This window comes from Thalassophryne amazonica, chromosome 7 (assembly GCF_902500255.1).
Source record: "Thalassophryne amazonica chromosome 7, fThaAma1.1, whole genome shotgun sequence".
Classification (NCBI taxonomy): Eukaryota; Metazoa; Chordata; class Actinopteri; order Batrachoidiformes; family Batrachoididae; genus Thalassophryne; species Thalassophryne amazonica.
This window is the reverse complement of record NC_047109.1, coordinates 6,817,550-6,829,800: the sequence shown is the minus strand read 5'-3', so window position 1 is coordinate 6,829,800 and position 12,251 is coordinate 6,817,550. Positions and strand designations below refer to the sequence as shown.

The 12,251-nt window shown below is 39.7% G+C and overlaps 1 protein-coding gene and 1 long non-coding RNA gene across 38 annotated transcripts in view; both read right to left on the bottom strand.

The window, feature by feature from the left end:
* Positions 1-12,251, bottom strand: part of rims2a (regulating synaptic membrane exocytosis 2a) — a 725,652-nt gene that overhangs the window by 522,205 nt on the left and 191,196 nt on the right. The window lies entirely within an intron of this gene.
* Positions 6,342-10,954, bottom strand: LOC117513594. The gene is made up of 3 exons (XR_004561643.1): positions 10,942-10,954; positions 9,427-9,433; positions 6,342-6,504 (listed from the first exon to the last, which is right to left on the bottom strand). It is a non-coding gene; the product is annotated as an uncharacterized LOC117513594 (long non-coding RNA).

The window sequence follows — 12,251 nt, the reverse complement described above, 5'->3', positions numbered from 1 at the left end:
AATGAATCAAGTGGAGTCAACAATTTTTGTTTTACTGCTCAGCCAATTGGTGCAAAAAATCTGCAGAATCTGAAGGAATTGTGGAGTTTGTTCTGATCCTGGTGCTCTCATTGTTGTTTCAATCAGCCTCACACCATGCGTACCGCGGTCCCAGTGTATCCCCATGTTCATTCAAATGACATCTCTGAGAGCAAGACAAATTAGAATCCTTCCCCAGTTATTTCTCCTCATAAATAGACTGTCAGCTTTTCCTCCTCCTTTCTTCAGCAGAACACATCGAGGAGTTAATTTAAACATTCTTTAAGATTAATGAAAGTGGGTTTAGTGCAATTTCTATTTATGGACTCTCTGCTATCCATCATCAGCAGTGGTAGTGTGGATTTTTCAGGCAGCTGCTTTCCTGTTGTGTCCCTGCACATACAAGCAGCGCCAAAGTGAGAATCATCTCCACCTTTCTATCCCTGCAGACTGAGTGGAATGGAGAGCGACCAGCAGACTGAACGTCCACAGTACTCTGATTTGTACTTAGTCACACCGTCCATTAGAATCAAGGGCAGGATACACTGAACAACATAAAGGCCACAGTGGAGTTCACACAACAAAATACTCCATTCTTGCATCACTCTTCGATATTTGCATTGTCTAGTTTAGATTATTTGTCATTTCAGATGATGCTTGTTTGGATGATGTACTGTGCTCAAATTTCTTCTTTTGATGACAGTTGCACCAGTACACTGTTTTGGATCAGTATCTGTACAATATTGACCAAAATTGGGGGATCGGACTATGTATGGTTTCCTTCATGGGAGTAAAAATTTGTTGAAAAGTCTAGGTTGGCACTGTACATCAAGACATATGTATTTTTAATAGATCAGTCACTTTAAGAAAAAGTTATGTGATTGGTATTCGTATCAGCAGATACTGAAGGTTCCAGTATCTCACTGGACATGAAAAAGCGGTATCAAATTGTGGTGTCAAAAATCCAGTTTTTCAGTTTTGATCACCACTTCAAACCATTTAATCTCAAATGTAGCCACTTTGAAATTACCTGAAACTACTTTGCCACCAATATCTGGATTCACATCAAATGAAAAAAGTTTTTAGAAAGTTTTGATCATCTTTTGAAAAGTATAACAACTCTAACCCTTATACAGTGCTCTAGACAAATATATGTCCCACATTCAGAAATTGTTCTAACCATTTTGATATGTGTCACAAGGGCATTATACTGAAAAATGTAACCTAAAAACTGGAATTTCTTAAAGCCCCTGTCGCAAAAATGAGCATGAATGAGGCAGAATCAGGGCAGCATGAATATGCAGAATGCTCGAATGCCATACCTGTGCAGTCTGATCGACACCCAAGGTCTGGGTGGAAGGCAAACAAGGGGAGGGGCATGGCAGAGCAAGCGCTGTGGTCTGCTCTTTTGAAGACCTGCCATGTCCAACCTGGTCTCATGGCAAGTCGTGATTCAGCAGCACGAAATATACATTAATCTATTGGTTCATGATATTGTGACTAAAAGCATCTCATTTTCATCACGGCAGCACAAATTCATTCTAATTCATTCCATGATGGCTGCGCAAAATTAAAAGTGAAGCGGGGGGTTGGGGGTGGTTATGGTTAGGGGTAGGGTCAGGAATAAGGCAGGTCCTGACATTCATATCTATCTATCTAGCTCTCTCTCTCTCTATCTCTCTCTCTCTCTCTCTCTCTCTCTCTCTGCACAGAATGACTACGTATTGCAGACTTTGCACATTACAATATTTCCTTTGTGCACCCCGAACAAGATGCACCGGGGTCGGCAGGATCTGGCATGCTTTCACCATTTCCAGGTTCCTTCAAACGGGTTCAGAATGCTCCGAATGCTGTTGAGTTGCCACGTTGAATGCTGAGAATGCAGTCAGACTGCACTTCGACTGCCTTTCAAGCTTTTTCCACCTTGATTGCACTTCAAGATTGGGTGCATGAACTCTACATTTGGGCTAGCTGTGCAAATGAGCCCAATTGTTTGGAGGCTTTTGGATGCGCCTCGACTTTGCCCGAGTGTAGGTCGAATTTTCATTCGGTCAGCATTCGGTCTCATTCGGCCTCTAGTGTGAAGGAGCATAAGGAATCTTGCCAACACTGAAAAGTTTATCAATTCCATTTTGCTACTTTAAGAATAAAATCATCAATAAAGTTGTGTCTGTCGATGGGTCTGTGCTGTGGCCCATGATGCAACAAATAGTCTGTCATTAAAACTCCTCCTGGCAAAATCTTCATTCATTCATTCATTCATTCATTTTCAGCTGCTTATCTGGATCCGGGTCGCGGTGACAGCAGAGTAAGCAGTTCATCCCACACTTCCCTATCCTTGGTCAAATGCAAAGGTGTTCCCAAGACAGCTGAGAAACATAATCTCCCCAGCATGTCCTGGGTCTTCCCCTGGTTGACCATGTCAGGAAGATAGCCAGGGGGCATCCTCACCAGGTGCCCAAACCACCTCAGCTGACATCTGTGGTGCAAATTTGGTGAGAATCCAGAATCTGGATCCAGATTACCTCCAAAATTCAGTGGAGTCTTCCGTAGCCTAATACCTATCCATGGTGCAAATTTGGTGAAAATCCATGAAGTCTTTTTGACATAATCCATCAAAGCCTACATAAAGTGACATCTTGACCCAGAATCCGGATTCAGATCCGGATCACCTTCAAAATTTAATGAAGTCTTCCATGGCCTAATATCTATCTGTGGTGAAGATTTCATCAAAATCCATGAAGTAGTTTTGACGTAATCTTTCAAAGCCTATAAAGTGAAATCCTGAGCCAGAATCTGGATCTCGATCTGCATCATCTCCAAAATTCAGTGGAGTCTTCCATGGCCTAATATCCATTTGAAATGCAAATTTGGTGAGAAGCCATGAAGTGGTTTTGCCGTAATCTGTAAAAACCTTGATCCAGAATCCGGATCTGGGTCAGGATCACCTCCAAAATTTAATGGAGTCTTCCATGACCTGATACCCGTTGAAAATGTCCTCAAAATCCGTGGAGTAGTTTTGACGTAATCCTGCTAAAAGACAGACAGACAACCAGGCTACCAAATAAATGCTGACAATTTTATTATGTCCTTGTAATAAAATCAAATCATTACGTGCAAAGGAAAAACAATCATTCAGTTTAAATAGTCCTAGATCACATACTTAAACTATAGCAGACATACTTTGAAAAATGCTTGTTTTCTTGTCTGTTTTCTTACTACTCCAAGGACATTTGGCAGGGTCCCACCCAACTTGGCATGCGTATCGTGTTTAAGCCTGGAACTGCCATGAAATGTTTGTTGTGGCAATGGTTGAGGTTGTTGGGGTCAAAGGTCATTGCCTCAATTCGGACAATGAACTGTTTCAAAGTTTAATGTACATAAACAATCAAATGTATATGTGCAGTTGTTTTAATTCTGATGTTTGCCATTATTACGTTCAACTCGGAATAACTGTGGATTAATTGCTGTATTTTTGTCTGAGGTAATCAATCAATCAATCAATCAATTTTTTTATATAGCGCCAAATCACAACAAACAGTTGCCCCAAGGCGCTTTATATTGTAAGGCAAGGCCATACAATAATTATGTAAAACCCCAACGGTCAAAACGACCCCCTGTGAGCAAGCACTTGGCTACAGTGGGAAGGAAAAACTCCCTTTTAACAGGAAGAAACCTCCAGCAGAACCAGGCTCAGGGAGGGGCAGTCTTCTGCTGGGACTGGTTGGGGCTGAGGGAGAGAACCAGGAAAAAGACATGCTGTGGAGGGGAGCAGAGATCGATCACTAATGATTAAATGCAGAGTGGTGCATACAGAGCAAAAAGAGAAAGAAACAGTGCATCATGGGAACCCCCCAGCAGTCTACGTCTATAGCAGCATAACTAAGGGATGGTTCAGGGTCACCTGATCCAGCCCTAACTATAAGCTTTAGCAAAAAGGAAAGTTTTAAGCCTAATCTTAAAAGTAGAGAGGGTGTCTGTCTCCCTGATCTGAATTGGGAGCTGGTTCCACAGGAGAGGAGCCTGAAAGCTGAAGGCTCTGCCTCCCATTCTACTCTTACAAACCCTAGGAACTACAAGTAAGCCTGCAGTCTGAGAGCGAAGCGCTCTATTGGGGTGATATGGTACTATGAGGTCCCTAAGATAAGATGGGACCTGATTATTCAAAACCTTATAAGTAAGAAGAAGAATTTTAAATTCTATTCTAGAATTAACAGGAAGCCAATGAAGAGAGGCCAATATGGGTGAGATATGCTCTCTCCTTCTAGTCCCCGTCAGTACTCTAGCTGCAGCATTTTGAATTAACTGAAGGCTTTTTAGGGAACTTTTAGGACAACCTGATAATAATGAATTACAATAGTCCAGCCTAGAGGAAATAAATGCATGAATTAGTTTTTCAGCATCACTCTGAGACAAGACCATTCTAATTTTAGAGATATTGCGTAAATGCAAAAAAGCAGTCCTACATATTTGTTTAATATGCGCTTTGAATGACATATCCTGATCAAAAATGACTCCAAGATTTCTCACAGTATTACTAGAGGTCAGGGTAATGTAAGGATCTGGTTAGACACCATGTTTCTAAGATTTGTGGGGCCAAGTACAATAACTTTATCTGAGTTTAAAAGCAGGAAATTAGAGGTCATCCATGTCTTTATGTCTGTAAGACAATCCTGCAGTTTAGCTAATTGGTGTGTGTCCTCTGGCTTCATGGATAGATAAAGCTGGGTATCATCTGCGTAACAATGAAAATTTAAGCAATGCCGTCTAATAATACTGCCTAAGGGAAGCATGTATAAAGTGAATAAAATTGGTCCTAGCACAGAACCTTGTGGAACTCCATAATTAACTTTAGTCTGTGAAGAATATTCCCCATTTACATGAACAAATTGTAATCTATTAGACAAATATGATTCAAACCACCGCAGCGCAGTGCCTTTAATACCTATGGCATGCTCTAATCTCTGTAATAAAATTTTATGGTCAACAGTATCAAAAGCAGCACTGAGGTCTAACAGAACAAGCACAGGTGTGAATCGGGTGTGAAGAATGAATTGCACTTTTAGGGATCAATAAAGTTGTTTGAATCTTGAATCCTTGAAAAAGTAACTTAGTTACTTTACATATTACTCCATTTTAAAAGTAATGACGTTAGATTACTAGTTACTTTCAGCAGCTACCATCAACACCGCCCCCCCCCCGCCCCGCCACCTCAATCTGAAAATGATAACCCGTCACTTTATAGTCACACTTTCTTGACTTCAATGAACACAAATGCTTGTTTTATGAAAAATAAAATAAAAAATATCTTTCTTGACCTCATGTTTAAGTGTTGACATCAGTGTAACGGAAAACTTACAATTTATAATCTACATTGTTTAGAAATGTAATTATTAAATTCTTTCTCAACATTTTAATTGTTAAAATTATTATTATTACTACAGTAGTAGTAGTAGTAGTGGTAGTAGTAGTATGAAAAATTGTCTTCAAAAGTGGACCCTTAAATCTAGGAGTGTTGTGGGGGGGTGCTCCCCCTCCACACCCCCTTTCTGCCTGGATTCACCCCTGGATGGCTGTCTGAGCAGGAAGAATTGACAACATGTATTTACGAAAAAAAAACAGATTGACAGGTAGGAATTTTTCTTTTTTTTTTTAACATTTTTCAGCATTTTATTACATCATGTCATCCTCAGAATGAGACTTTAGGTCCATTTGGTGGAAAAAAACAAGTGTTAGCATTTGTTAATGCGTGCGGATCAGCTATTTTTAGCAAGGACACACACGAAGCAGCACAGAGTATTAAAGAAAAAAAAAGTGTAAAAATGTCTTTGTGAAGCTCAGTGCAGGTGTGTCGCCATCACCGCGCTTTGAGAGACGACAACGGTTCTTTCAACTCGGCGCTGTGCTGCAGAAAACAGATTAAAAAGCTTGCAGCATCAAACGCTTCATGGGCAAAGAAGGCAGTTCAGTCGAACCATGACTTTAACCTACCCACAGGCTGCTGCAATCTACCCTCAATACAAAAATAATAGTAACACAGTGACATGGAGAAGTAACTTTAATCGGATTATTGATTTGGAAAGATTAATGTGTTAGATGACTTTTTACTGAAAAAAGCAGCCAGATTACAGTAACGCGTTAGTAGCACAACCAGATAAAGCTTCACTCGTATAAGTGGATCACGGATCACGCGCATTGTAAAAACCAACACAAGTTACACTAACTTTACAGGGGGTGTCAAAATTGCCATGTTTTTTTTTATTATTGTTTATTTCAGTTTTAGGACAGTATATCATTTTAAAATATCACAATTTGCTCCATTAAGATATCCCATAATCCCTTGTACATCAGAGAGTTGCCGCAGTCAAAATAACACTGAGAAACTACATGACGACAACTGCAAATTAACATTATATGACCAAAATGTAACTTTTATGCCTTTCATAACATTTTTAAGAGACTGCTGCATGAGACCCTGAAAACTTGCTAAAACAAATATTGCAAATATTCCGTGTCTGCTATGTTTAACCTGAGTGGAACTTCATAAACACAAACCGAATTGCAATCATTTAATATATATTACTCTGGTACAAACAGTGCTGTAAAGGACAATAAGCAGGATGTTAAAGAGCAAACTTCTGTTTCCTCCAGATAGAATGACATGAGCATGAAGCGATCCCAGCTTACAGCGATTCCCCACCCACTGTAAATAACGGTGAAACAACCTGAGCTTCTCACAGGTTTACATAAAACAAACAGTAACGTCTATAACCCCAGATCATATATTCACAAGAGTTTTGGGCACAATATACAAGGAGTTTTAAGTTGGGATGATGTTAATGCTGTTGTTCATGTGCAGTGCAGCTGTTAAACTGCAACCTGATCAGACAGACTCAATGCGAACTCTCTGAAATTTTGCAACATTCTGCGGCATTTGAAACCTCACACACAAATTACAGCTGGTCTATTTACACTCCCATCCAGTAGATGGTAGTGTTCTCTGCATTTTGACGGGGGGTGATGAGAGCAGGTCTTTTGAATTTTCCCATAATGCCTTTCGGCACATGTGTCTGTTTAACGTCAAACCTTCAGAATTGGTGCATTACTTTAAAAATAAAAAATATAGCTGATATTTTCACTTTGTAAAATTGACAGAGGTGACGTTAATTTTGCTAACTTGTCCGGAATTAGTCTGTTTAAAATTTTAACCTTAAGTCAAAAGTGCCTTGCTGTGCATGATTCCTGTGATGTGTCTGCAAGACTGTATGGCTGTGAAAATAAATTATCTTTTTTTTCTCTCCTTTCTGATCACCAGGTCTCTTTTGCTGATAGAAGGCTGATCTTAGACAGAAGCACTGGCTCGTTGTTTTTTGTGATTGCCTTTGAATTTATTCAGCAGTATCAGTAGCTGCCAGTGTACTGAAGACTAGAGGTGTGCGATACCGGGAATTTTGGTATTGATCCCATACCAAGTAAATACAGGCCCAGTATTGGTGATATCATACCGATACTGATACTTTTTCATATTTAAGCTTCACAGATCCAAAGGATCCAAAAGACCTACGATAGAATTTCGCCAAACATTGTAAGTGACAAAATACTTTATTATCATAATCAACATTCTTGTTTAAAAAATATCACTCAACACAACTTAAAACAAAATCTCCTGAGGTACAGGGCTGACAAACCACAATACAAGAGAGCGCTGCTCCATGTCGTGTGACACAGCGCAGCACTGCTCTTACAGACAGAGAGTAAACTTTGATGAATCTGCATGCGCTGCAGTCAGTGCGTGCAGGAGAGGAAAAAAAACTTGAGTATCGATCTTTTTACACGAGGATCATTCAATATCAATACCAGCACTGGTATCGATATTATCGATATTAGGATCAATCCGCCCACCTCTACTGGAGACAATACTAAAAGTTTAGTTTTTAGCTGTAACTTCCGCTAATTTTTTTTAGGGGTTTATCAGTTTAGCTTTATAAAAGTCAGTTAATGGATTAACTGTCATTGAAGCCAACTTTTTGGTTAGCTCCACCCGTCACTGCACACTGCACAGGAATATGAAGACAGATTTTGTCCAGCTTGTAAAGAGTTGCATAAACAGCTGCCTCCATCCTTCCTATCTCTCCTCACAAATTCACTGCAGAAAATGGTCTGAGAAGCACATGGTTAAACCCTTCAGTTTCTGGGGGCTTCACACCCCATACACCCCAACCAGGGCCCTCTTGACCCCCAGCCAATTTTAGCATTTTTCTTTATTTGGCACTCACATGCCTGTAGATGAGCTTGCTGAAATATTTCAGGAAAAGGAAGGAGGACGGAGAGGAGAAGAGTTTCCCTTCTATTATTATTTTTATTAGTAAACAAGAACCTTTTTTAATTAGGGTTAGGGTTATCAAAAAATGTGCGTGCAAAGTCTCACTCTGGCCAAAGTCCCAAAGTTGGAAACCCTGTGTGCAGTGGTGGGCACAGCTAACCAAAAAGTTAGGTTCGATAACCGCTAATCCGCTAACTGAAAAGTTCACTTTTATAACGTTAAAATGTCAACTCCAGGGCGACACCCATTGGAGCAGCTAGTATATGCGCGCCACGAAACATCACGCCGACGGGCAGGCATGCACGATGATGGTGCGATAGTTTGTGCATGTGGGAAAACAGTGCCCCAGACTATCAATAACCAGCAAAAATCTATTTAAGCATAACAATTCAAAAAGAAAAAAATAATATAGCACCTTCAACTCCACCACAGACTAAAACAGTTAAATGTGGTTTATTAAACATTAGATCTCTCTCTTCTAAGTCCCTGTTAGTAAATGATATAATAATTGATCAACATATTGATTTATTCTGCCTAACAGAAACCTGGTTACAGCAGGATGAATATGTTAGTTTAAATGAGTCAACACCCCCGAGTCACACTAACTGTCAGAACGCTCGTAGCACGGGCCGAGGGGGAATATTAGCAGCAATCTTCTACTCCAGCTTATTAATTAATCAAAAACCCAGACAGAGCTTTAATTCATTTGAAAGCTTGACTCTTAGTCTTGTCCATCCAAATTGGAAGTCCCAAAAACCAGTTTTATTTATTATCTATCATCCACCTGGTTGTTACTGTGAGTTTCTCTGTGAATTTTCGGACCTTTTGTCTGACTTAGTGCTTAGCTCAGATAAGATAATTATAGTGGGCGATTTTAACATCCACACAGATGCTGAGAATGACAGCCTCAACACTGCATTTAATCTATTGTTAGACTCGACTGGCTTTGCTCAAAATGTAAATGAGTCCACCCACCACTTTAATCATATCTTAGATCTTGTTCTGACTTATGGTATGGAAATTGAAGACTTAACAGTATTCCCTGAAAACCCCCTTCTGTCTGATCATTTCTTAATAACATTTACATTTACTCTGATGGACTACCCAGCAGTGGGGAATAAGTTTCATTACAGTATAAGTCTTTCAGAAAGCGCTGTAACTAGGTTTAAGGATATGATTCCTTCTTTATGTTCTCCAATGCCATATACCAACACAGGGCAGAGTAGCTACCTAAACTCTGTGAGTGAGATAGATTATCTCGTCAATAGTTTTATATCCTCATTGAGGACAACTTTGGATGCTGTAGCTCCTCTGAAAAAGAGAGCCTTAAATCAGAAGTGCCTGAATCCGTGGTATAACTCACAAACTCGTAGCTTAAAGCAGATAACCCGTAAGTTGGAGAGGAAATGGCGTATCACTAATTTAGAAGATCTTCACTTAGCCTGGAAAAAGAGTCTGTTGCTCTATAAAAAAGCCCTCCGTAAAACTAGGACATCTTACTACTCATCACTAATTGAAGAAAATAAGAACAACCCCAGGTTTCTTTTCAGCACTGTAGCCAGGCTGACAAAGAGTCAGAGCTCTATTGAGCCGAGTATTCCTTTAACTTTAACTAGTAATGACTTCATGACTTTCTTTGCTAATAAAATTTTAACTATTAGAGAAAAAATTACTCATAACCATCCCAAAGACATATCGTTCTCTTTGGCTGCTTTCAGTGATGCCGGTATTTGGTTAGACTCTTTCTCTCCGATTGTTCTGTCCGAGTTATTTTCATTAGTTACTTCCTCCAAACCATCAACATGTCTATTAGACCCGATTCCTACCAGGCTGCTCAAGGAAGCCCTACCATTAATTAATGCTTCGATCTTAAATATGATCAATCTATCTATATTAGTTGGCTATGTACCACAGGCTTTTAAGGTGGCAGTAATTAAACCATTACTTAAAAAGCCATCACTTGACCCAGCTATCTTAGCTAATTATAGGCCAATCTCCAACCTTCCTTTTCTCTCAAAAATTCTTCAAAGGGTAGTTGTAAAACAGCTAACTGATCATCTGCAGAGGAATGGTCTATTTGAAGAGTTTCAGTCAGGGTTTAGAATTCATCATAGTACAGAAACAGCATTAGCGAAGGTTACAAATGATCTTCTTATGGCCTCAGACAGTGGACTCATCTCTGTGCTTGTTCTGTTAGACCTCAGTGCTGCTTTTCATACTGTTGACCATAAAATTTTATTACAGAGATTAGAGCATGCCGTAGGTATTAAAGGCACTGCGCTGCAGTGGTTTGAATCAGATTTATCTAATAGATTACAATTTGTTCATGTAAATGGGGAATCTTCTTCACAGACTAAGGTTAATTATGGAGTTCCACAAGATTCTGTGCTAGGACCAATTTTATTCACTTCATACATGCTTCCCTTAGGCAGTATTATTAGACAGCATTGCTTAAATATTCATTGTTACGCAGATGATACCCAGCTTTATCTATCCATGAAGCCAGAGGACACACACCAATTAGCTAAACTGCAGGATTGTCTTACAGACATAAAGACATGGATGACCTCTAATTTCCTGCTTTCAAACTCAGATAAAACTGAAGTTATTGTACTTGGCCCCACAAATCTTAGAAACATGGTGTCTAACCAGATCCTTACTCTGGATGGCATTACCCTGACCTCTAGTAATATTGTGAGAAATCTTGGAGTCATTTTTGATCAGGATATGTCATTCAATGCGCATATTAAACAAATATGTAGGACTGCTTTTTTGCATTTGCGCAATATCTCTAAAATTAGAAAGGTGTTGTCTCAGAGTGATGCTGAAAAACTAATTCATGCATTTATTTCCTCTAGGCTGGACTATTGTAATTCATTATTATCAGGTTGTCCTAAATGTTCCCTGAAAAGCCTTCAGTTAATTCAAAATGCTGCAGCTAGAGTACTGACGGGGACTAGAAGGAGAGAGCATATTTCACCCATATTGGCTTCTCTTTATTGGCTTCCTGTTAATTCTAGAATAGAATTTAAAATTCTTCCTCTTACTTAGAAGGTTTTGAATAATCAGGTCCCATCTTATCTTAGGGACCTCATAGTACCATATCACCCCAATAGAGCGCTTCGCTCTCAGACTGCAGGCTTACTTGTAGTTCCTAGGGTTTGTAAGAGTAGAATGGGAGGCAGAGCCTTCAGCTTTCAGGCTCCTCTCCTCTGGAACCAGCTCGCAATTCAGATCAGGGAGACAGACACCCTCTCTACTTTTAAGATTAGGCTTAAAACTTTCCTTTTTGTTAAAGCTTATAGTTAGGGCTGGATCAGGTGACCCTGAACCATCCCTTAGTTATGCTGCTATAGACTTAGACTGCTGGGGGGTTCCCATGATGCATTGAGTGTTTCTGTCTCTTTTTGCTCTGTATGCACCACTCTGCGTTTAATCATTAGTGATTGATCTCTGCTCCCCTCCACAGCATGTCTTTTTCCTGGTTCTCTCCCTCAGCCCCAACCAGTCCCAGCAGAAGACTGCCCCTCCCTGAGCCTGGTTCTGCTGGAGGTTTTTTCCTGTTAAAAGGGAGTTCTTCCTTCCCACTGTCGCCAAGTGCTTGCTCACAGGGGGTCGTTTTGACCATTGGGGTTTTTCCGTAATTACTGTATGGCTTTTGCCTTACAATATAAAGCGCCTTGGGGCAACTGTTTGTTGTGATTTGGCGCTATATAAATAAAATTGATTTGATTTGATTTGACTACTAATACAACCCCAATTCCAGTGAAGTTGGGACGTTGTGTAAAATGTAAATAAAAACAGAATACAATGATTTGCAAATCCTCTTCAACCTATATTCAATTAAATACACCACAAAGACAAGATATTTAATGTTCAAACTGATAAAATATTTGCTCATTTTGAAATG